This window comes from Mobula hypostoma, chromosome 15 (genome assembly GCF_963921235.1).
Source record: "Mobula hypostoma chromosome 15, sMobHyp1.1, whole genome shotgun sequence".
In the NCBI taxonomy this organism is placed as follows: domain Eukaryota; kingdom Metazoa; phylum Chordata; class Chondrichthyes; order Myliobatiformes; family Myliobatidae; genus Mobula; species Mobula hypostoma.
Window position 1 is genome coordinate 30,724,397 of NC_086111.1, and position 26,672 is coordinate 30,751,068.

At 39.6% G+C, this 26,672-nt stretch overlaps 1 long non-coding RNA gene across 1 annotated transcript in view; it reads left to right on the forward strand.

Moving 5' to 3' along the window:
- The first annotated feature begins 1,840 nt into the window (after nt 1-1,840).
- The window catches only part of LOC134357073 (uncharacterized), a 77,603-nt gene continuing 52,771 nt past the window's right edge, over nt 1,841-26,672 (forward strand). The window contains exons 1-2 of the long non-coding RNA XR_010020490.1: nt 1,841-1,957; nt 2,078-2,350. This is a non-coding gene — a long non-coding RNA (uncharacterized LOC134357073). The remainder of the gene's footprint in view (nt 1,958-2,077; nt 2,351-26,672) is intronic.

Sequence of the window (26,672 nt, forward strand, 5' to 3'; positions counted from 1 at the left end):
TCAATCTGCTGTAAGTTAACACTACAGAATAGCTTGTGATGGAAAATCTGCAATGTTATTAAGTCGTTTTGTGGATGGGAAGTAATTTTATTCTGTTCAGTACTGACTTGTGCTTAAGATGGAAGTAGTTGGCACGAGCATTGAAGATAGACAATTGCACTGACATTGCTTAATGTGAAAAGCCAACTTGCACACTAAAAAAGATGAATTTTTGATCTTGTTTCTGATATTAACTTTACCAAAACAAGAGTTATATTGCCAACCTATGGCACAGAATGGAATTGTTGCATTCACAGTAAGGTCAAAAGCAAATGCAGTGCTTGTGTCATAAGACACAGACTTATACTGTACTATCACCACCTTTTCTTCAAAGACTAGATCACTTCCCTGTTTGCAGAGAGCTTAAGTGCCAATACCTACTTTTTGAACTATGGCTCCTCCTTTCTACCAAGGAGGAGGTACTTCCATCTAACAAAGTAGATTAAACTCAGTTCATTTAGTTTTAGTAAAGTACTGTGCTTCAGCTTGTGGGTTGGAGAGCTTAGCTTGGCAAAACTGAAAGGCACCCTAGTCTTGGACAGTAAATATCCATCGCACCTCAAAATGCCTGAGGGAAACTCACCTAAAGGATGTACAGTATTATTGTACATTTACTGGAGTAAATGCAGTATTAATCTGCGTCTGATTTCCATTATTCTTAGACTGAGGTAGATTGATGCTGAGAAAGCATCCAAGATGTAGCCCAATTACCCTCATGCCTTGGGCGTAGGCAAGAAATGGGAACGACACCCCGCCCCGCCCCACCAATCTGGTATTGTGTTAAATGAAGAGGTCTCTTCTCTGATCAAAATTGAACCAATTCTGAGCGTCGCCATCGCCAAATCAGTGGCAAGGGAGTTGAGCCGGAGCACTGGGTAATGACGTTTTGTCCTGGGCATCGGTCAACTCTGTAGCATCTAGCACCTGCTTCCAAGGAAATACAATTTGACAACAATGTTAGTACAGGTTAAAAATGAATGACATTTAGCTTGTTACACTGGCCTTCATCAGAGTTAGTTCGTTAATTGTCTGAGTACCGTTCAATAGCTTGAAGAGTCTGGTAAAACTTATCCTGTTAAATGATTGGGTGGCTTTGCATTTGATTTTGCTCCTCCTCCCATCCTCTATTCTTCCCCACACTGTCTTTCTTGAATCTCAGCCCCTGCTACTGCACCCCAATCAAACCACAGACAGAAATTTGCTCTGGTTCCACGACCCTGCAAGTGCTGATTTCTGTTTGCCCCGTTCAGCTGAGAATACAGAAGGAGGGAAATCGTTGGGGAATGGAGAATAAAATGCCCGCTGTTGATGTACGGGGGCTGGTTAACGCTCTTTAACAAATGGGTGGCGGGAGAAGTGCTTCGGGGTTCTTTCTACTCACCTTTGTTGAGAGCAGACTGGACATTGTGGTGCTGGGTCCTGCGTGACAACCCGCAAACACTTGAAGGGTTTATTGTTCAAAGAGCCCACACTGGCGCTTTGTACACAAAATGTATTAAAGACAACATTACAAATGTATTTAGACCTGAGAACACTGTGAGGGTATAGACTGGATGACACTACGAATGTAATGAAAAACCGTGTACTATTTTGTATTTATTGTAGACTTTTTTTATGAATAAAGATTTTTTTTTGTAAATTGAAAGAAAACTGCCTTTTGTTCCCTGAAACTCACCATCCTGGTTGCCATGGCAATGAGCAAGTATGGCCGGCTTGCTGTATTACCATATCAATCCTGTCCAATGAAAACAGTTTAAAAAATAAGAGCTGGCATTTCAGTCCTGCTCCTGTCAAGAGAAAGAAAAGAAGCAACTCCTTGTTTGCTCTATTAACTGTCCCATTCAGACAGTGCTGATTGCAGTTTTTCTCTTCTCTGTTTAAAATACTCTAAATCCAGCAGAAAGGGGTCATAGCCCAGGTAAAGCTCCCTTTTATGCCAATGCTGCTTCCCCATTGGCTCGTCGGCTCGCATGCCAGCGGTGCTTTGTTCTCCCTGTGAGGCTGAAAGGAATGTTTCGTTTTTTTTTCCCCTGTGCAGCCACATTCACTAAAGCTCCTGGTGAAAGAGAAAAGGGGATTAGAGAGAAGTGCGGCGGAGTGCTGATGCAAGCTGATGGGGAGCATGTATCTGCGCCGGGGCCTCGCTCCGCCCCGACAGGCTGCCTCCAACAGCGGAGGAGGCAAGAGGCAGCGCTCAAGTAAATACCGAGGGGGCAGGCTTCTCATGAACCAGCGCCGCAGTAGCCCACATCCAAGTTCTGCTGTGGGAGTCTAATCGGGAGTCTTTACTCATGACCAATGGCACTCTCAGGTAGGGTCAGCTCATTAACTTTCTTCTTCTTGTTCTTTTTGCAAACTCTGAATGGGTCCGAGTGAAATAACAAAAAAAAACCCATCAAAAAGCAATAGTGTGCTTTGGCTGGGTGGAGGGGCGGAGGGAGATACATAGAGAGAGGGGCAATGCTATTGACTGTTGCTGAAGTGAAGATGTTAGGCAGAGAAAGTTAACAGCTGTGGTTCCCTGGAATAATCTAGTTCCAGCCTCCGTCAGTTGAAGATTAAGTGCTTTTCAGAATGTGTGTTCTTTGTTGTAACCTCTGCTGCTTTATTTTTACTGTTCCCTGAATCCACGCTGTACAGTATATATTTCCCCAAAGTGCTTGCTTGAAGGCAAGGTTTGTCATTTTCTGTTGACCGTTTTCTTTATTTTGAGGGACAATATTTTTGATTTAAAAAAAACTCTCAAACACTTTACATCCCTGACATCAAGCACCAGTGAGCTGAGTTGCAGTTCTTTATCTTTCGTGATTTATATTTTGCATATTGTTGGCCGAACTTCATCCAGTCCGAGAAGCTTTCTTTTCACCGGGGGATTGAAACAAATCATCAAAAATCACACTTAGAATTTCAGATTACCAGCAGCTGAACGAGACACCACAGCTGCCGCCGCTCCGGTTCCTAATCTTAGCTGATTTGTGCATCTTGTGTGGTTAAGGTAGCACTTTCAGCTAAAGATGTTGGTGTGCATGTGAGTTAACAACCGGGAAGATCGAAAGGCAGAGGCTGGTGTAAAAGTCCCCATTTTTATACTTTGTAACAACTTTTTCTTCCTGCATCTGCGCGGCTTTCCATTTGAAACGAACCTTTTTTTTATTGAATGTGGTCCATGTGGAGGTCCTAGGACTCAGATTCTATAGTAAAGGATCTGTCCTCATTTCTATTTTTTTTTAATCCATAAATGACAGTTTTGTTTTACTTTCTTCCTTGACCTATAAAATAAATAAATACTCTTTAAGCAAAGAGGCTGTGTTTGGTGTTTGTGGTTTGTAAAGTTTCTGAATTCGGAGATTTTCTAGAGTATAACACTTTGCATCTCATCTTATGAAGCATCCTAGGACCTGCCAGCACAGCTTCTACCTTCCCCAGTGAGGTTATCAGTAATAGAGAACTACGTGTCACCTTTTGTCTTGACCAGCAGCTTCAATACACTAAAAAAAATACCCTATAAGGGTCTGATACAAAGGGGAAAATGTAGTCCTCTAAAATTTAAACCTTTCAGCAGGTGCAAGTAAAACAAAGAGTGCAGAATTCTTAAAATCATATTTGAAGTGTAATGGTAGGTGAAATGTGAATTAAAGTGAAATGCCAGGTAACCTGAAGAATCCTTTAACATTATTTTAAATGCATGTTTTGATTTTTTTCCTCATAAAATAATTGGTTTTATTAAAATGTTGCCAATAAGCATAATCCAGGCAAAAATCAGATACGAAGAGTTATGTATCATATGTTTATGGGCTATTATTTTGGTTGATAATCTGCTTCTGGTGGATAAGGAGAGTCTTTTGATAATGATGGACAAATCAGTGCTGAGAATATTAACAATGAGATTTGAGTTGACTGAGACTGTCCATGTCCATCATTTGGATGGATGGTGCGCCGCTTCAATGTCCTATTAACCCATACGTTGCTCTGGTTCCTTGAATGCTATCAAACCATTTTTTAACCAGTGTTCTCTCCTCGCTTTACCCCTTCTTTTTCTCTGTGCTTTTCCAATTTTTGCTTCCACCCTGAGCTCTGTTTTTCTTCATTACCACCCTGATGTCATCTCAGTATATTCTTTCATCCCCTCTCTTTAACTATTGAATGAAAGCAATCTGAGGAAGATATGCCACCAAACACTATCATACATTTGCCAATCCTTACTGAAAATAGCATAGAAATGGAACTTTCAACAACTTTAATGAGCAAAGTTGATATATCTTTTTAAATCAAGCAAGGCAATGCAATGCGGGAGATGCTAAAGACGCAATAAACAGGTTTCCTTACGTCTTGTAAAATTCTATGCCTGTTTCCTACAAGGAGCTGGATAGTAGCTAAAAGTCAGAGCTGCACTGATGTCTCACTTTCCGCTCCTGTGAGGTTGAGGAAGATATTGTGATCACACCAGCTGAAGTGACTTCAAAAATTACCCAACTAGGAATCAAACCTGTCTTTTCATCTGCTGGATTACACAGGCATTTTTAATATATGTTTTGTCTAATTTACTTTACCATTAATTCCCAGCTTAACCTTTATGTGTGTTTGGCATTGTATGTCTGGGTACATATTAGATCCTCTTGCTTTGATATAGATACTGTAATTAAAGTATGACATTCTATATTTAACATTAATATTTATATTTAAAATTAATTCCATTTCTAATTTTATTATAACCTCCCTCTACCAAAAGGCCCCAAAGTCACTTGTTACCACCTTGAAGTGCTACTCAAATAGCAAGTGAGTTTCCCATCTAGTCCAATGGCCTGATTCTTTCCTTCATCGATTTCCATTCTTTCACTGAAATGGTCCAAGCTACTTTTGTTGCTGGTGTTTGATTCTACTGAGATTCTGTTTTTTTCCCCCCATTACACTGGGGGAAAAAGTAATGTGTTGATGTTTCCTCCCTTTTTGCATTTGTTTCAAGCTGATATGAAAATCTTGACCAAGGATATGGTCGGACAAATCATCTATATTTTATTTTTGTTATTTTCAAAATGAAAAATGGTGGCAATACTGAACAGGGTTGCTAAAATTATAGAAGGTGAATTAACCACTCTTATTTCATGTACATCTTAAAATACATCCCACCACCTTTCCCATTCTAGTATCCAGCTGTCTTTCATTTTATAGAGAAAGCTTACTCTATTTTTATGTTCATGTTTTCTCTGTGAAGAAGCACTCTGTGCCAAACCTAAATTTGTTTGTTTTGGTTGTTTGCATCGGCATTTCTTTTAAACCGGTACATTTATAGAAGGAAGCCAGATATTGCATGTCGATAAAATGACCCTGTCTCTTTCCAGGCATGGCTGTTTAGTAAATGGATGGAGTGGATGTCAGTAAACATTGACTAAATATTTCAGAGTATTGCATTTTAAAAGAAGCTTCTGAATGTGGATCAGTTGTGTACTCTTGTCGGGAAGCTTGTTAAGAAAGCTGGTATGCACATGGTAAATGAGTAACAGGGAATATCCTGCAACAAACAAACATGTCAATGTGGTGCTAATTCAAGTTTGAGTGCAAAATGCATGGTCTTGTAGAAGGATGCACAGGGATTGTGTTTTATGGAGATGTGCATCTTCTGTGGGGAATATGTCTTCACATGACTGCCTATGTGTGTGAGGTTGACTGAAGTGACTGGCTGATTATAGAAAGTACGTAATGTAACAGTTGATGTTAGTGAATATCGTCAGTTCAGAGTGAGGCACTGCTTGTATGGGAAATGTGCACTGCATTGCATCTGGGAAACAAAAATTGTGTCCACACCCACATGATGCTGCTTTTTATACCCTTCAGACCTTCTACTGCAGCTATACACAGAGACTTGACAATGAGACATGCACACATTATGAACATGTTATTAGATTCTACCATATTGTATCTATCCAGACGTATACTTGTATTTTGTGATGTGTAACCTGTCTAAGCTATCATCCTTAAACATAAGAACTTTCCTCAACTAATTTTATGTTGCTGTCATTCACGACTTAACCTAAACTAACGTTCTTCCCCTTCCCCCCTCTTTTCTGATTGTTCTCTTCCTTTCTGTATTCTTTTCTTTGCCCCTCTTCTCTCTCTTGCACACTGACCCCACCTACTTCTTAGCGTCCAGTTTGCTATAATGGGAAAGAGGGGAGTGGAGTGTAAAAGACCAGATAGTTCTAATAGGATGGTGTGCATATTGGCTCATGATAATGTTTACTTAGATTTTGTTCTCTTGGATGGGACCTCTTCTGTCACACCCATCTTTTTGGTGATACAGTATGTAAAATATCTTGTGGCACTAGTTCAGTGAAGTCAAGGGACTTCTCCTGTTCCCAAAAGGGTGCAATAATATTTGTGATTTCTTGCAAAGGCCAATTATACTGTTACTAATGTTGCAATACAGTAGTTGCTACTTTTCAAAAGCCTCTAATTGGTTGAAAAGTACTTTGGCCTGTCCCAAGATTATCAAAACATCTATTTTGACGCATCTGTTTTTAAAATTGTCTCCCTCTCATGGGCAGTCTTCTCCAATATAGCAAAAGAAAAGACTCTTTCAAACTATCTAAGGGAGGATTCTCTAATCTTTATGTCTTTGGACTTGGTCTGTGGAAAGATTTTACCTTGGGACCACATTTGTTTGTTCAATGTTTTTTTCATGTTTTGCAGGTCATGGGCAGTAACAATTCATGATGTATTAATTTACAATTTAATATGAAGATTTATAAGTGTGGCAATTGTGCTGTCAACAGTTTGTTCTAAATGTCATAATTCAATGGGTAAACTGGCATATAAGAATTACAAGTGCAAACAAGTGCACATTGATTGGCTTTGAGGAAGAAACTAATCATGATCAAAAAGAGCTCTTACAATCTTGAATCCCAAAATCAATAGAACTGTTCCCTCGTCTGCAACCGAGTAAAATGTTAAAAAGAAGCTTTCTCTACTCTTTATTGCTAACTGTATAAAACCAGGTGTGAGTGGTTAAGCATCTATCCTTGGTCACTTCCCTCAAATGCAAAAGACTGCACCTGTACATCGAATTCAATGGAACTGAAAGCAGAGTTCAATGATGCTGATGTGACAAAGAACAAATCTGTGCATCCAAGTTTCAGTATATAAAACTGTAACTATTTTTTCTTATTTCAAAACTATACAGTAAGCACATCGAAACATACTTATTTCCAAGCAATGCAAAAGAAAATCGTTTTTCCAGGCATTGTTTAAGCAAAACATAAATGACCCTCATTTTAATCGATTAGCTCCAACATCTGTTATCACTGTGATTTTAAGATGGAGGGTTACTTCAAATGATCTGATTGTCAAAAAGAAAGAATTTATTTATTTCTATATCTATTTATTGAGATACTGTTTGGAATAGGCCCTTCTGGCCCTTCAAGTCATGCCACTGATTTAACCCTAGTCTAATCACAGGACAATTTACAATGACCAACTAACCTACTCATTAGCTGGCTGGTGGGGTAGTGGCCTCAGCACTGGACTTCAAGACAAATGGTCCTGAGTTCAAATCTGGCTGGCTTCTTGCATGCTTTCCATCCATGGTGGGTAGTGTATGTAGCTAGCAACTCGGCCTTGTAAAAAAAAACAGTCAAATGCTATGGAAACATCAAACATGCAAAAAACAAGGTGGGAAAAGTAACAGCAATAAACCCTACCAACCAATATTTGATTGTAAAGGGTCTTAAGCTTTGGTTGCCCCACTGCACATACAATCATTAAACAATGCATGTGATGTTGCGATTAGGAATGGCGTGAAGCACAACAATGCCCCACAAAAGTAAAGAAAAAATCACCAGATAATACTGCTGGAGGAGGAGTAATCATTTGGAAAGAAACTGGGGAAATATTTACTGCTCATTTATCAAGAATTCTATGGTATCCATTAAACCCATCTGCATCCTGGACATAAACCTGATGTAGTGTCAGATTCAGAAGCCAGAACCTCTGACACAGCCAGGGTTACCACAGCACTGCACTGCTTTAGCAAATACATGGACCAGAGTTCTACCTGCAATCATTCAACATGGACAGAATAGATTTTTGTGAGCTGTTGTGATTATAACAGCTAGATTGTAGTGATTGGCAGGTCTGCAAAGTATTGAAAGTAAAAGGATATGCCTCTGCTTTGCCAGATGACTTGGTAAAGGTAAATTCTGTTGTGATGTTCAGCCGAGAAAGGGACAAAGTCCTTTTAGTTTATTTCCCGATTGGTGTTATGTGATCAGGGAGGAAACATTTGAATAGATAGTGTGTGAGAAAGGAAAGGAAAATTAGAAGGCCCTCATTTTCTGACCACTGTTCGACGACTGCTTCTGCAGTTTTATACAAATGGCCCGTGCTGCTTGAAACCAAGGTTGCGATTTTTAAGTTAAAATGAAGACATTAATTTCCATAATATTTCCAAGCAAGCTTCTGAAGTTAGGTAATCTACTATACAGAATCTTGAGTCCCAAAGCTTCCCAATGGGTTTCTCTACAGATAAAGCCGGAACATGTGGTCAATTCAGTGTTACGGAACACTGTTCATCTGTGTGGTTGCCATCTTGTTATTAGTCTTTGTCACTTCTTACTACTTTTAGATAATTTTTTTGTACACTTAGATGTTTTGCTATATTGGACGAAACTATAAAGTCTAAATATTTCATGATCAGGAGACATTTTCTTGTTTGTGTATGTAGATTTGATATTTCTTTACATACATTTAAAAGTAAAGGTTAACCAGTAAGTTAATTGTTGACATACATAGGACTCAGTTAATTTAACACCACTTTAGCATGCCACCATTGGGGTAGTGCCCTCTATTTGGCTTGATGATCACCACAGAGAAGGGCAAGGATTATAATTGCATTGGGCTGCTGTCACCACCATAACTTCGACCCTTAGCTCATGCACCATCTTGCCTTCATCATGTGTCACCAGTCCTTCATTTTCTCCGATTTGAAATCCTGGACCTTCTCAATGGTGATGAAAGTTGGATGGTGGTGTGGTCGTTAGTCCTGCTGCCTCATAGCTCCAGGAACTCAAGCTAAATCCTGATCTCCAGTGCTCTCCGTGGGGAGTTTGCATGTTGTCCCTGTGACAAAGCAGGTTTCCCCAAAGTACTCCAGCTTCCCCCACCAGGTTGCAAAGGCTCTCTGACAGGTTAATTACCTACTATATGTCAGCATTTAGTGTAGCGAAGGAGTGAAGGAAAATAAGATGCCCATTAGTGTAGTGGTTATCACATCGCTTTACAGTGCCAGTGGTCACTGATCAGGGCTCAAATGCAGCCACTGCCCGTAAGGAGTTTGTACGTTCTCTCTATGTCTGCGTGGGTTTCCTCTGGGTGCTCTGGTTTCCTCCCACATTCCAAAGACGTACAGTTAGGGTTAATGAGTTGGAGGCAGGTTATGTTGGCACCGGAGGTGTCACAACACTCGTGGGCTGCCGATCACAATCCTTGTTGATTTGGTGCAACCAACGTATTTTACTGCAGGTTTTGTACATGTGGCAAGTGAAGCTAATCGTTATTTTAAAGAATCACTGTTGAGTTGATGAGCATGTGAAAGAGAATAAACTGCAGGGTTACATCGAAAAGGGTCAATAGGATTTGCTCTGCTGAATGAAGGGAACAAAAAGGCACCTCTTCTGTTATAATAAACAAATACTGTTAGTCTGAGGTATTTTGTGGACGATAGTAGTTCAAGAAAATTGACCACCACCTTCCAGACATGTTTTCTTTAAACTTCAACACAAAGCAAAAATGTTGCAAACATCTGCCCTTGTATGGCATGCAGGCTATCTATGGGAAATAGTTCTTGAGTCATCCATCATAACTGAATGGAGGGAAGATATGAGCATTGCAATGACCAAAATATAGCTGGAGTTATCTTCATGGAGATTGAAATTATACACAGACTAATCAGAGAAAAATAAAACAAAAAATGAAATTAGATTCATTAATTCTACTGAAGTAATAATATGCCAAGATTGTGCAATAACTCTAATGGATTATAAATTAACAAATGTAACAGAGGCATACTGAAAAGGAAGTGAAAAGGAAAAAGGGAACTACAGATTGGCTAACCTAATATCAGTCTTCAGAAAAATACTGAGGATTAATTATTAAGCAAGCGGTAATATAGCACTTGGGAAATCATAATATGATTATGCAGAATCAATGTGACATTATTAAAGAGAAATCATGCTTGACAAATTTAATAATTTTTTGAGAGTATAATGATAGCAGGTCAGGTAAAGGAGAAACAGAGGTAAAGGAGAAACAGTGGTGATAATATATCTGAAGTTTTGATGTTGTCACAGAGAAGACTGTAACATAGACTGGTTAAAGGGCCAAAAGCAGACAGGAGGAATATACATACTATTTGTAGTTTGACAAATGTTACTTATGGGTATGAAAAAGATCTGTGCTGTGGTCTCAGCTGTTTGAAATCCATATAATAATTTGCGTGAAGAGACTAATGTAACATATCAAAATTTGCTGATGATAGCTGGAGAGGTTATGAAGGAAGGCAAAAATTCTCAAAAGGATAATGACTGACTCCAAAGATGAGCAAGAGCTTAGCAGCTGGAATGAAATATAGGAAAATGTAGGATTATTCTCTTTGGATAGAAAAATAAAGAATTGGGGTATTTTTAAATTGAGGAAAAGATATTAAATGTTGATGTTCCAAGGAACCTGTTTTTTTTTTGTCTGTGATATATGTTGTCAATTACAAGTACAACAAGCAATTAAGAACATAAGTGATTGGTGTATTTTAATGCAAGATTTTTGGTGTTTCACAAAATATAAGAGAATCTCGCTTGAATTACTTAGGGCTTTGACTTCTAAAGAAAAAAAGATTTATTAGTCACATGTACATCAAAACATACAGTGAAATGTGTTGTTTTGCGCCAACAACCAACGCAGTCCGAGGATGTGCTGGGGGCAGCCTCCAACTGTGGCCATGCTTTCAGCGCCAGTGAAGCATGTCCACAACTTATTAACTCTAACCCAGTCTTCTTTGGAACATAGAAGAAAACTGGAACACCTGGAGGAAACCTATGGGGAGAACTTATAAACTCCTTATAGACCGCGACGGGAAGTGAGCTGGAAATTACACTGCCTCTGTAAAGAGTTATACTAACTGCTAATCTATGATGCTGCCTTCTGTAGTTGCCTAGATAACATAGAAAGAAAATGTTTCCTCCATGGGGCAGTACACATATTCTCTGGACGCAAACATTTTTGAGGAATAGATTGAGTAGCAAATTTTTAATGTTCTCTGATTTAAAAGAATTAAAAATAATCCATTGAAGTGTACAGATTCTAATGGAGTTTGAGCAGGTAAATGTTATGAAGCTGGGCTGGTTGTGAAGAAGGCTTTTTGTTGACTGGCCTTCATCAGTCAGGGCAATACCTAAGGAAGCTGGAATATTATGTCGCAGTTGTATAAAATGTTGGTCAGGCTGTATTTGGAATATTATCTTCAATTTTTGTCACTCTGCTATGGAAAAGACTGCATTGAACTGGAAAGAGTGCAGAAGAAATTTACAAGATATTCAAGTGACTGAGTTATGGAGAGAGGTTGAGCGGGCTGGGACTTCTTTTGCTGGAGCATGGAAGAATAAGGGATGATTTTATACTGGTCTATAACATCATGAGAGGCATAAGTGGGATGAATGTGCTCAGTCTTTTTTTCTCCAGAATTAAGGGAATCAAGAACTAGATGTCGTATGTTTAAGGTGAGAGGAAAGAGATTTAATAGGAACTTGAGGGGCAATTTTTTTTCACCCAGAGGGTGGTCACTAAATAGAATGAGCTGCCAGAGGAAGTGGTTGAGGCAGATTCATTAACAACAATTAAAAGGTGTTTGGACAGGTCCATGGCTAGGAAAGGTTTAGATGAATATTAAAGGAACACTGGCAAATGGGACTAGCTTAGATGGGAATATTAGTCAGTTTGAACCTGTTTGGACAAAGGACATGTTTCTGTACTGTATTACTCCATGACTATAAATTAAGGCAAGATTTTTTGAAAGTGGGGGTAACTATTTTTGACAAGATGAAGAGAAAATTTTTCAGATGGACGACTAGAATATTTGGAATTCTTGGCTGCAATGTGGTATTGCTTCTTAATTGTATACATTTATATTTGAGATTGATAGATTTTTGAATTTTACAAAAGTCTAAGGTTTCTGGGAAAGCAATGAGATCAAAGATTAACCACGCTCTTATTAAAGGACTCCATACTCCTTTGCTACTTGTACTTCTTTCATCTATTTCCTGTTTCTTTTGCTGCCAGAAGAAGCCGTAATTTAATTTTGAGAATTTCATTACTTTCTTGATATCCTGACCTAGAGGAATTTATTTGCAGTGAGATCTTCCATTTCAGTAGTTCATTAATTGGCCTTGTTTTTCTCTTTACCTTCAGAGATGCTGTTAAAATTGTTAATCTCCCAATCAAGTTTAAATTGTTTAACATGGTTAGTGATTTATACTTAGAACCAAATAATTAGTGTGGATCAAACTGTGGCACAATTCATTTGGTTGGTAGTAATAGTCTTGATAGTATTAGCGAAAATAAAAGTTCAAGAGATTTGCTCTAGTGCCTCTGTTTCTTTACCCTCACTGATTTTTACCCTTACACTGTTGCTCCTTTCTGCCACTGATTGTCTCCTTTTTATTGCAACCATGTTCATGCTCAGTTGATACTTGAAGTGTTGCCAGCTTTTGTGCAGTTTATATTAAGTCCTTGGGGAATCAGCAGGCTGGTTATTTAAAAAAAATGTTACCTGTCCAGGTTCAAGGCCCAAGGTGATATGTTATGGCGAAAAGAATTAGTAACCTCAATTAAAGGTAAAAGAAAGTAAAATGTTAATTTTGAAACCCTTTCACACACCTGAAAAAGGTGAGAACAATGGTAATTTTTTTTTTCAAAAATCTTGGGTATAGGCAATTTCTGTGAATGCCTGAAAGAGTTCAACTCTGGCTGGCAGAGTTTCAAATAACTCATGCATTCAGTAACTAATTAGGTTGTAACTTTAACTGTCTAACAACCAATGCAAGTTACAATATAACTGCTGGCATTGAAGTAATGGGATTCTATTAATGACAATGCGATCTTAATTAAAAAAGAAGCAAGGTTTATCATTTATGTAGTGTGGTGTAATTTACTGGTGATGCTCCATTATAAATCATGACATAATGAAAAGGGCACTGCCAGGACCCTGGGGAAGAGAACTAACAGGTAGTGAGAGAACATTTGGGAAGGCTGTCAGGATGTAGTAGTGATATGGAAACAAAACAGAGCTGAGTTATTACAGGGATGCAGCTACAAAAGTCATCCTGCACTGATGAGGAGCAGGATCCTGAAGTAGTGATGGACGGGTGAAAAGAATGGAAATGAGATAGGACTAGAAAATGGAGAGTAGATAGAGATTGGAGATGAGATGGAGAACATTATTGGTGACAGCACATGACAATATGGTTGTAAAACATAGAGAGAAACACCAGAATAGAAAATGGAAGCAAAATAAAGTAAGAGGGGATAAAAGTAGTGAAGTAAAATGGATGACTAAAATCAATAAAAAATCTATGGATTGATGGGCAGGTAAGAGAAAGCAATAATGTATTTATTCTAACATTGACCATTAACTTCATCTATCTGAGTATTTCTACATGAAATAAATTTTCTAAATTCAGACTTTAGAAAGGCTTTCAATAAAGTCCGACATGCGAGGTTGGGTCCCATGGAATGCAGGGAGAGCTAATGAGGTGGATTCAAAGTTGGTTCAGATGTTGGGTGCAAAGGGCGATTTTTGAAGGAAGATTCTCAGAATGGAGGCTGGTGACTGGTGGTGTGCCACAGGGGTTGTTGTTGGAACCCTTGTTATTCTTAATTTATATAAAAAAAAATTGGATGTAAATGAATAGAATTGGATCAATAATTTTGCAGATAACACAAAATTAGCAGGTGTTGACTGTGAAGAAGGTTATCATAGATTACAAGGGGATCTTGATTAGTTAGGGAAGTGGAGAAAATGGGTTTCACTATAGATTAGTGCAAGGTGATGTGCTTTGGGAAGGCAAGACTTGTACTATGAATGGAAAGGCACGAGAGTGTGATGGAACAGAGGTACTTAGGAATGCAAATGTATCTTTGATCAAAAGCGCCTCAACAGGCAGACAGCACGATAAAGAAGGCTTTTAGCATGCTGCCCTTCATCAGTCAGGCCAATGAATATAGGAGCTGAGACATTAGACCACAAGACAACGGAGCAGAAGTCAGCCATTCGGTCCATCGAGTCTGCTCCGCCATTTTATCATGAGCTGATCCATTCTCCCATTTAGTCCCACTCCCCTTCCTTCTCACTATAACCTTTGATGCCCTGGCTACTCAGATACCTATCAATCTCTGCCTTAAATATACCCAATGACTTAACCTCCACTGCCGCCCATGGCAACAAATTCCACAGATTCACCACCCTCTGGCTAAAAGAATTTCTTCAAGCATCTCTGTTCTGAATGGGTGCCTTTCTATCCTTAAGTCATGTCCTCTCATACTAGACTCCCCCACCATGGGAAACAACTTTGCCACATCCACTGTCCATGCCTTTCAACATTCAAACTGTTTCTCTGAGGTCCCCCCTCATTCTTCTAAACTCCAAGGAGTACAGTCCAAGAGCGGACAAGCGTTCCTCATATGTTAACCCTCTCATTGCCGGATTCATTCCAGTGAATCTTCTCTGAACCCTCGCCAACGTCAGCACATCCTTTCTTAAATAAGGAACCCAAAACTGCACACAGTACTCCAAGTGAGGTCTCACTAGCGCCTTATAGAGCCTCAACATCACATCCCTGCTCCTATACTCTATTCCTCTAGAAATGAATGCCAACATTGCATTCGCCTTCTTCACCACCGACTCAACCTGGAGGTTAACTTTAAGGGTATCCTGCACGAGGACTCCCAAGTCCCGTTGCATCTCAGAACTTTGAATTTTCTCCCCATTTAAATAATAGTCTGCCCATTTATTTCTTCTTCCAACGTGCATAATCATACACTTTCCAACATTGTATTTCATTTGCCACTTCTTTGCCAATTCTTCCAATCTATCCAAGTCTCTCTGCAGATTCTCTGTTTCCTCAGCACTACCGGTCCCTCCACCTATCTTTGTATCATCAGCAAATGTAGCCACAAAGCCACCTATTCCATAATCCAAATCATTGATGTACAATGTAAAAAGAAGCAGCCCCAACACGGACCCCGTGGAACACCACGGGTAACCGGCAGTCAACCAGAATGGGATCCCTTAATTCCCACTCTCTGTTTCCTGCCAATCAGCCAATGCTCTATCCACGTATGTAACTTTCCCATAATTCCATGGGCTCTTATCTTGTTTAGCAGCCTCATGTGCAGCACCTTGTCAAAGGTCTTCTGAAAATCCAAATACACAACATCCACTGCATCTCCCTTGTTCAGCCTACTTGTAATTTCCTCAAAAAATTGCAATAGGTTTGTCAGGCAGGATTTTCCTTTAAGGAAACCATGCTGAGTTCTGCCTATCTTGTCATATGCCTCCAGGTACTCTGTAACCTCATCCTTGACAATTGACTCCAACAACTTCCCAACCACCGATGTCAAGCTAACAGGTCTATAATTTCCTTTTTGCTTCCTTGCCCCCTTCTTAAATAGCGGATTGACATTTGCAATCTTCCAGTCCTCCGGAAGCACGCCAGAATCTATTGACTTTTGAAAGATCATTGCTAATGCCTCTGCAATCTCCACAGCTACTTCCTTCAGAACATGAGTGTGCATTCCATTTGGTCCGGGAGATTTATCTACCCTAGACTATTCAGCTTCCTGAATAATTTCTCTGTCATAAATGTGACTGCGCACACTTCTCTTCCCTGACACCCTTGAATGTCCGGTATACTGCTAATGTCTTCCTCAGTGAAGGCTGATGCAAAATACTCGTTCATTATGTCGCAGTTGTCTAATTTGTTCATGAGGATGTTGTGTACAGTTTTGTACACCCTGTTATAGGAAAGGTGTGGTTAAGCCAGAAAGAGTACAGAAAAGATTTTCAGTGGTGTTGCTAGAACTAGAATATCTGAGTCATAGGGAGAGATTGGCCAGGCTAGGTTTTTGTTCCTTGGACTGGAAGAGAATGGGGAGCAACCTTATAGAAATTATGTGAGACATAGATAAGTCTGTATAGTAACTGTTTTCTCTTAAATAAGAAATAGGGGGCATATGTTTAAGGTAAGAAGTGAAAAATGTAAAAGAAACCCATGGATCATACTTCTCATGCAGAGGGTGGTGGGTATATAGAACGAGCTGCCAGAAGATGTTTTGAGGTAGGTACAATAATATCATTTAAGAAGCACTTGTACATATAAAAGGAGGAGTGGGGCTTAGAGAAATATGGGTTGAACACAAGAATTGGGATTATCTGGGTGACATCTTGTTTGGCATGAAGGACTTATTGGGTTGAAGGATTTGTGTCAGTAATGTATTGCTCCATAACGCTATACCTCTAAATTGCAATCATCATTTCTTTAAAAAAATCTTCAACGTCCACTTTTTTAACCACGCTTTTGATCATTCGCAACATCTTCCAAAGTTCAGCATCAGTACCCTATGTAACCTTCTGTGGAGCACACTGGCACGTTCTTCATTTTAAAATCACCATATAAATGTAAATCATTATACAGCTGTGAGAGTATTTGTGGCACAGAGACTAAGTCTCGCTGTGGACTGACACTAGCCCAAATTGTTCATGAGAAAGCAGTTCAGTATTGGATCTACAGAAACGGGTGGCTGAGTCTATTTTCCTGCCTGGTACATTAAAACTGCTTTCAAAATGGAAGCAGCCCTATTTTGAACAAATCTGACAGAACAGTATTATTTTTGTTAAAGGAAGCCGACCACTCTTGTTGAGTACAGCAAGATCAAAGGAGCTACATCAAAGGGCCGTCTTGTTAAATGGACATGTGAAATCAGAACTGGTTGGTCTCTCCTTGTATCATCACTTACTTTCAGTAGAAACATTTTCTATCACTCGATTTGTATTCTCCATTCTGACATTCAACAATGGAATCTGAGTGCAATATTATCCTCACTGCTGTAAGGCCAGGAGACAAGTTCTATTTGTTGTGAGGCACGGTATAGATTGACTATTCGAAAGGTCAAACTGAGCAACCTTGGGCAAATAGGCATAAAGGCATTTAAATTACTTCTAGATCTCAGAGATTCCACTGTTTATTAATTACTAGGCTGTTGAATTGATGACGCACAGTTCAGTGTGACACTTTTCATTTGAGTCCCGAAACTTTACTTCACCGCATAAACATGTTAATGAGAATCCCAGGGTCCTGTCTTCATGGTTACTGCAGACACATTTTAAATTATTCTTGCTTTTCAGTGGCTGCTCTTTGCAGTCATTGCTTCTGGGCACTGGCAGCAGCTACTGGAGACAAATTATCTTTCAGCTGAACAAGGATGAAGCTTCTGTTTAAGAAGCAAATGGAGATAAAAACACAGAAGGAGACAGGCCATTTAGCCCAATGAAGCTCACTCCTTAATGTTCAGTTTGCAATTTTAGAGATATTCAAGTTAGTAATTCAGGAGATTATTCTGAACACTTAGCATTCTATGAATGTAAGAGGCATGAGTATTTGTTAGTTAATTAATTTTTCTGGCTTCTCCGTGGATCGTCAACTTGTCGTGGTGGAGATGCTTGTGTGGTCCTGTGATCCCGAGAGCAATGCCGTGTGGAGCTATGCTCCTGGTAGGGTCACCCATGGCGGTGAGGTCGAGAGTGAGGTCCCTGACACAACAATCGAACCAAGACCTCAACAATGGAACAGGGGGATGAATTTACTTCAAACTCAATGGCTGTGAAGGCGGATGAAGGCTGCAACAAATCCATCAGCTCCAATGGTCGTGGTTTCCATCCCATTGGAATCAGTTGATTGTTTTATGAAGTATCATGTGCTTCTTGGAGTGCAACATCAAGCACACATTAAACAAATACATGCACAGGCATCTTCACTCTGTGGGCCACTTCTTCAGAATGAAGACCATCATCCTCGACTTCGAGGGATAGCCATGACGACAACGAATTTTTCTGGGTGAGTGCTGTAGCTGGTAGAGTTAGTATCTCACAACCCAGGTTCAATCTTAACCTCTGGTGCTGTCTGCATGTATTTTGTGTATTTTCCACATAACTGGGCTTCCACCAGTTGCTCCAGTTTCTTCCTTCAGCTCAGAGATATGTGGGTTATTACTGTGTCAAGAGTACAGGTGGCAGTAGAATCTGGGAGGATTGATGAAATATGTGGAGAATAAAAAGATACGGGACTAATATAAGATTATTAAAATGGTAGACAGAGGCTTTGTAGGCTGAATGGCCTGATCCTATGCTGTATCTCAATGGCTGTAGTTATCTTTACCAAGGATAGTTATTGCTTTCCTTTTCTCTTTGATCCTCTTGAGCATTTCAGCATGAAGCTCAATGGCTCCTGCTACACCCTGCTTTTGGTCTCTGTCAAACCTGGCTGTGCTAGGAATTTGGGTAAAGGAGCCACCATTAATCCTAACCCTTTGCCGTCACAATGCAGGCTGATGTCTTTCAACTGCTTCCAGTCAGCTCTTCCAAATTCAGCAGTACAATGTGCACATTGTGCAAGCACAAAGTATTACGTCGTAGAACTGCCAGCTTTGGATTGCTGATCAGTGCTGGCCTGACTGTGTGCACTTTACTGAGGAGGACATCGGCCTTAACAAGAGCACAAATGCCTTGTTTATAGAAGATCCTGTACAGTGACAATGACAACCATTTGTGCCTCTGTTGCTCCCACTCGGCTGTCCATCCGTGTACTCATTGAAGGGAGTCTGTTCAATGAGATGGACACTACACTAACTTTACAAGGGATAATCTTCAGGCTGTCACTAAGGTGTGAAACAGTGAGGTGTTCCTTAAGGCTGATTTATACTTCTGCGTCAAATCGACGCCTTACGTACAGCGTAGCCATGAACACTACGCAGAGCCTACACGTATCCCTACACCGTAGCCTGACGCGCACCTCTCCCAAAATGTAACTACGTGTCGCGGCAACGCAAACCGCAACAACTGTGATTGGTCCGCTTGGTAGCATCGCATTTCCTCCAATGCTGCAATAGCTTCCCACTGGGTGACTGAAGGGCAGGGAAGGAACTCTGGCTGCAGTGCTTTCCATAAAGCTTTACAGACCTCCGAAATTATGGAGGACACATTTCGCTTTTACGAAAAAAGACGCTCGCTTTAAACTTGTTTACCCCGAGAAAGACTACCATGACCACGAAGCTTTGCACGGACAGGGGTGTGCACATGCGCGACGCAGACACACCAACACACAAGTATAAATGCTCACAACGTGCGTAGGCCACTTGTGTAGGTTACGGTGTCAATTTGACGCAGAAGTATAAATCAACCTTTACTGTTTTCTTGATTTGGGCATAGTTAACCTTTCCTTTGGCACCACTTGTTCAGTTTTCTAGAGGTTATTGTGGGAGAGCTGCCTTCATTCAAGCTGTAGCAGTTAATGAAGAAGGCTCTATATTATCATCTCCCTGCTGCTCAGTTCTCACAAATTGAGAATATATATATGCAAGAAAGGACCACCCAAGAGAACTGGATGACTCTTTTCCTAGGGTGAGAGGGGAAAAGTTTACAAGAGATTTGAGGCAAGGATTTTTTGCATAGCATGGTAGCAGCCCGGCAAACACTGCCAAGGGAAGCAGATCTAATGGCAATGTTTAAGAGGCATTTAGATAGACATAGAAACAGTTGGGGAATGGATTGATGGAGACCATGTGTAGTTTAAATTGGCCACATGGTTGTCAAGGACATTACAGCTGAAGGGTCTTTTACTGTGCTGTACTGTTCTATGTTCGATCTCTGAATTAGTGCATGTCCCAAGTTTTTTCTCTGTAAAAGTTCATAAGTTCTTCTGCAAAGACTGGTTATCCAAAACATTTCTGATCACAAAGGAGCTCAGTGTAACTTAGTTCCTTCCATAGTTGGGCACCCTTGTGTTGATTAAAAGCTGAGCACATTCTAAACAGAGGAAGAAGATAATTGCCTTTTCTGTAAATTAGATGTTGCTGTACATCCATGCTGCACCACAAGGTTAGTTCTACTTCCTTTTTAGAACATTAGAATGTGATGGGAATGCAAAAGTTACATGTACTTTAGAATCCTATCAAGGTTTCTCTGCCTTCTCTCACCAGCTGTGCTCTGACAAGACCATTAAGGCTGGATTCTGACTGTCAAGTCAGTTAAAACCCTTTCATTCAGAAGGGGACAATAGATGTCTTTCGCAAACTGGATGCGCTACATTTGACAGGTAGACAATATATCCAACACAATAGAACCGGCCAGCAAGAATAGATAAAGGATATTTACACTGCAAATTTGAGACATTAACGCTGTCCTATAGGGCTGGTAGCGATGAATGTTGCTTAATTCCTAAAGGTTGTTTGTGAGAAAAGAGCATCCAATGTGGCACTGTACACATAACCCCAATTTATCACAAATGGTTTGCTGGTTGATTCTCTATCTAGGATTGTATACATGGAATGACCATTGACAAATAGTGCTGGTGAATACTCTTGCTCAACAACCAGGAATGTTGTCAGGAAACAAAGGCAGAAGGGAGATATGAAGCAAATAAATAGTTTGGCTGGTTTGTGTGTTATCCCAGAACACCTAAGCACGTGAGATATAGGAGCAAGAATAATTCGTTCAGCCCATCATGTCTGCACCGCTAATCATTAGCACCTTTCACTCCAGTGCTGCACAAATGTCATATGCTTTGATATCCCTAACATTCAAAAAGCTATTGTTGGTGACTGAGTCTTCACTGCCTTGGGCAGGACATTCAATTGCAAACTGATAAATCTATTGCCACTAAATTTCATTGTAGGTTGTGAGATCGGATTTGTAAATGATATTCCAAGTGTGATCTCACTAGAGCCTTTTATAATTGCAATGAAAAATCTTGTACTGTATTCAAATCCTCTAGCAAGAAAGACCAATATACTGGTCTTTCCAATTGCTTGCTGTGTGTGTATATATAAAACTACACATTTTCTTCAAGCTACTTACAAATATACTCTGCTTTTCTGGGGTTTTTTTGTACCAAAATGGAAGCCTTTCCATTTTTCTACATTATATTCTATGTCCTCATCCATTTTCTCAGCCTGCCTTTATCCCCTGAAGCTTTAGGATGAAACATCCTAAAAATTACCGCACTGCAGAAGATTAAACTTTTTAAGGTAAGTTAAAGGTTTCCTGTCTGATTTATATATTGACTGAGCCAATTCGCTTTATCTGTGGAAACTGGAAAAAAAAAGCATGGTCGCTGAAAGGTGACTGTTTAGTAACTCAAATGCTGTGGATTTCACATATCAGGAATATTATCTAAACTATATTAGGACATAATTGTTTGTCTCCTTTAGCATATGCACACTGACAGTAATCAGATCAGAAAATTCTGATATTGTAAAAGATGTTGGCATCGAACTCCAGATTGTGAGACTGCCTGTTTTCAACTGATGCTCTTTGGAAAGGAAGGGGTTAATAGTCTTTTCATTCCAGTGCCCCAGGCTAGTTTATTTTTATTTGTTTATTTGCAGCAAGCACAAAAATTGTGAATTGATTGATTCAAACAGTTAGACTATTCATGAAGGACGTGGTTTCCCTTCCTCCCTCTTACAATGCAAAATAAATTGCATGAGATACAATGTCAGTTATTCCCCATTGTTCTAAATTTTAATGTCTCTCTTTTCGATAGTTTTCCTAGATTACATGTTGCATATTTTCCTGACTCATTTTATTGGGGTGAACAATGGTAACCAGCAGCTGATTTGAATGAATAGCCTAGGCTTGCACGCTTTGCAAGCAAAATTTATTTGGCAGAGTTCTGATGTGGTGAAGTTGCTCTTTGATCATACGAAATGAAAGCACTTGCAGCATTACCGAGATTCAAAATTTAATTTCTCTTGAAGTATGATTAATGTTGCCATTTATGTTTAAAAAAAAGAAAATGCATGCATAGCAAGATCCCACAAAATGCAAATGTGATTAACGGTCTAACTCTATTTCAGCTAAATTACTTCATCTCCAACAGTGCCTCACTCCCTCCATTGTGTTCTGGTTCGTTGTCCTGAATTGTGAACACTGGTCCTGGATTAAGTTTTGAAATGGCTACTCTTTGATTCTGAGGCAAGAGTTCTTAAACATTGGAACTATGTAGTGTGTGAGTGTATGTATGTATATATATATATGATTTTTTTTTGTTAAAGATCTTAACTGCAAGTTGCATCTTATGGCAAATCATACAAAATGAGGAACTAATCATTGGAAGCAAGTACATGGGAATTTCTCCTCACAGAGGATGGTGAGTCTCTATCTATCCTGGAGGTTTATGGGCATAAAGAGGAGGTAGGTTAATATTTTGAAAGATTGAAGAATTGAGAGTTATGTGGAATATTTACAGAAGAGGAGCTGAGGACAGGGACAGATCAGCTATGATCATTTAGAATGGTGGGGTAGGCTTGAGAGGCTAGGTAGCCCGTTACTGCTGTTATCTTGCATCCCTGTGGATAACGTATTGAATAAAATACTTGCATAAAAGCTAAATATATTTTACACTGAACAGAAAATGAAGTTATGATCAAAGATGTGGTTGAGGATGCAGACGTTAATTGTTTTTGAATTTGAAGGGAACCATAATATTGCACAGTAACAGACTCTGGGGTTGTGGTGGGGACACACATTATACCAAAATATTAAGGGTATTTTAATATTTTGGATATTAAAATATCTTGAATGCAATGCTACTACCCTATCTATTTTTTTCTTACATTGTTGAGGAGTGTCTTTTCTATGCTAAAGGTGCCATTTAAATGCAAGTTGCTGCTCCCGAGCTGACTGTGTTGCGAGAATATGTGGAAATTTGAAAGCAAGGACCATACTTGAAAGCAGTAGCGATGAGGAATTTGAGGTTCTTTGTAAGGACTGAGCAAGATATGTTTCTGAGCTTGTTTTGAGATTGGATCGAAATGAGTCGGAGCTGATAGAAGATAGGTGCCAGCAGGTGGTGTGGAGAAAGTTTCAAATATTGAAGTTCTTGGGAATAAATTATAAATGAAAATTTCATTGATGGCAGAGGGAAGATGTAGTGTATCGGCTTGGAGGCTGAATAATGCAGGATTTGGACGTTACAATTGAAGAATTCTCCTGGATGTAAGGTCATTAAGTATTTCTTAGTGTGGAAAACACAATCCATGCATGAAGTTAAGATCTTCAGATGTACATGGTTTCAATACCACTGCAGTGCATTTACTCACCATGCTAGTAAGAACATTTTACATGGTAAGTAGGCAACTTTCAGGTGGGTGGGTTGCAGAGAATAGCACAGAACAACAAAGAGAATTTTCAGGTTCAACTAGGCAAATTCATAGCTTGGTTGTGTTGGTGGATGGGAGAGCTGGTGAGAGGAAGGAAGTTGGGAGGTTATTGCGAAGATCCAAGGCTCAAAGTTTCAAACAAGAATTGAACAGGACAGTTGAAGTGTTGCAGTGTACAAGAGATGTTGCAATAAGAACTCACTGAAAGGCAGATGGATGGTCTGGCTCTTAGAAGTTTTTCACTAGTTTCAGGTCAAGGTGTTGATATTTGATGATGGAGTGGAAATTTCCAATTGTTCCTGTCCTTTTTATTCTCGTACGTTTAGTATTATTTGCAAGCCTTTTACTGTTTTGATTTGAAACTTGGACGACAAATATTTGTATTTTCTGTTGTTTATATTTCCTGGAATTCCAACTGTATAGCTTTGTAGGATTACTTTCAGGATTCCTCGATGCTTTTTATTTTTTTGCATCACTACCAAAGGTTTCTACAGTTTGTGACTAATACCTGGAATATACATACACAGGGAGAAAGTGAGTGCGTTGGGAACATGATGAAACTTATTCTGGAGTTTGGAAACCTCAGTGTACACCATCTAGGACAAGGCACAAATATGGAAAGGCAAGGGATCTTCAGGGATAGACACTAGAAGAGTCAGCGCCTTCAGAAGATGAAGAGCGAGCACTCCCTACAGTTTCATTGAAATGGCCAATTTCAGACGAACACTGATATCTTTGAATGCTGAGAAGTCTTTCTTTTGCCTCTGGGTCAGGATCATTGCTTGGATCAGACTTTCTGTGGTGCTTGTACATCCTGATCAAAAAATTCCAGCATAGTTTGCACCTCAGCTCAATTCAAAATTCAGATCAGCAATTAAATCAAATTAAAACCTCACCAAACATTGTGCTGTTAGGAATGACAAAGCTGCTCTTTACAAGAAGGTGTGAATGAGCTTGAAATGAATTGTTTAAGATCTGTCATTCTAACTGGCAGTAATTATATAGCACATTGAGAAGATCTGGGTGAAGAATACTCAAAGTAAGCCTGAGTTTCAATCTTCCATCATTGCTACATATTGATAGAGCAGCAACAAACACTGGACTTTCATCTCTAAATTCTGGATTTAAATTCAAATTGAACTAATTTAAGCACGCCTTTACATTCTTCAATGCCCATAACACTTTGGGAATAAGAATAGCTCCATAAGTCATTTCTCAATGGCAATGCATCTCCTCAACTACCTCTGTGACTTCTATTGCCTAGTTGTGAGGGTTTCATGGTTTTAATTGATTTATGTTTACTGCTTTACAGGAGACCTATTTTTTTAAAAAAATCACAATTCCCCACAATGCCAACCACAGCACAGCTCTTGATTCTTCACATATCCTGATATTAATTCCAGATTACCTACTCTTCTCCTTGCCACAATGAACCACGTCACTCATGAGCTTTCCTGAAGCATGTTTGCTGAAATTGTTGTTGCATCTTTCTGTAATGCACCTCATAAATTTATATTGCCACTTCTCTCAAAAGGCTCACCTTGGATCCTAGTTGGAATCAAACTGAGTCCTGTTCTTTTGCGCTCTTAACTAAGATCCTTGAATATGCTCCCAAAGTTTAGAATACAAGAACAATCTTATCATTCCAGATTGGATAGTACGTTGCTTGTTAGATCTAGAGAACTGCATTTGATGTTCACAATGTGGCTTCCTCTGCATCTGAGAAACAGACTCGGACTGGGTGTCCACATTGTGAAGCAACTTTGTTCAGTCTTCAGGTGTGACCCAGGGCTTCCATTGTTCCCACTTTAAGTCAACATCACTGTTACACTGATCTTTCTGTCTGTGGCCACCTGCACTGTAACAAGAATACCCAATGCAAGCTTGCAGAACAACACCTCATCTTTTGTCTGGCATGTGCAAACTTCTGGACTTCACTTCAACATTAGGTAACTGGTTCTTTTATTCTTTCTGGATCAGAATAGCCATTTTTTTCCCTGCCATTGTTGTGGCTGAGATGTTTCTTTTTGTATAGCTGGGTATGATTCACAACTTAATGATTAACCACACATAGTTCAAACTGCCATTTAGCATCACCCTGTCAGAAATATTCCTTTTGTTCTTCCCTTTCCATCCATTTGTTTTGAATTCATTCCGCATCTTTGGATGCATTGAACTGAAATGTCTCTTTATTATCTTCACTATGTCTACATATGATCCTTCAGTGTTAAATTATGATACACTCACGAACCAACATTTCACGTCTTCAGCCCCACTACCAAATGTAGTATCATCATCATACCCTATATTATATGATTGTGTTCCTTTGTTCTCTGTTCTTTGGGTATCAGTGTTACTGTGGAAGACACTAGCAGTATGGTGGAAGTTCCATGTGTGCGCTCATGAATTGTGTGAAGCTACCATTACTAGGGAGAAGGTTCTAGGGAAACTGAAAGAACTGAAGGTAGGTAAGTCACCTGGGCCAGATATTGTACCCCCTAGGGCTCTAAAAGAGGTGGTTGAAGGCATTGTGGAGGCATTAATAATGATATTTCAAGAATCACTAGATTCTGGAATGGTTCTGCAAGACTGGAAAATTGCAAATGTCACTCCTCTTCAAGAAGGAAGAGAGGCTGAAGAAAGGAAAAATTATAGGCCAGTTAGTCTGACCTCGGTGGTTGGGAAGATGTTGGAGTCCATTGTTAAGGATGTAGTTTTGAGCTACTTGGAGCCACATGATAAAATAAGCCGTAGTCAGTGTGGTTTCCTCAAGGGAAAATCTAGCCTGACAAATCTGTTGGAATTCTTTGAAGAAATAACAAGCAGGATAGACAATGGAGAATTGGTGGATGTTGTGTACTTCGATTTTCAGGCCTTTGACAAGGCACCACACATGAGGCTACTTAGCAAGCTATGAGCCCGTGGTATTACAGAGAGGATCTTAGCATGGATAAAGCAGTGGCTGACTGGCAGGAGGCAAAGAGTGGGAACAAAGAAAGCCTTTTCTGGTTGGCTGCTGATGATTGAGATCTGTGTTGAGACCAATTTTTTTTTTGTCTTATTTTTGTGTGGTATGTTAATGATTTGAATGATGGAATTGATGGCTTTGTTGCAAAATTTGCAGATGATACGAAATGGGTCAAGGGACAGGTAGTTTT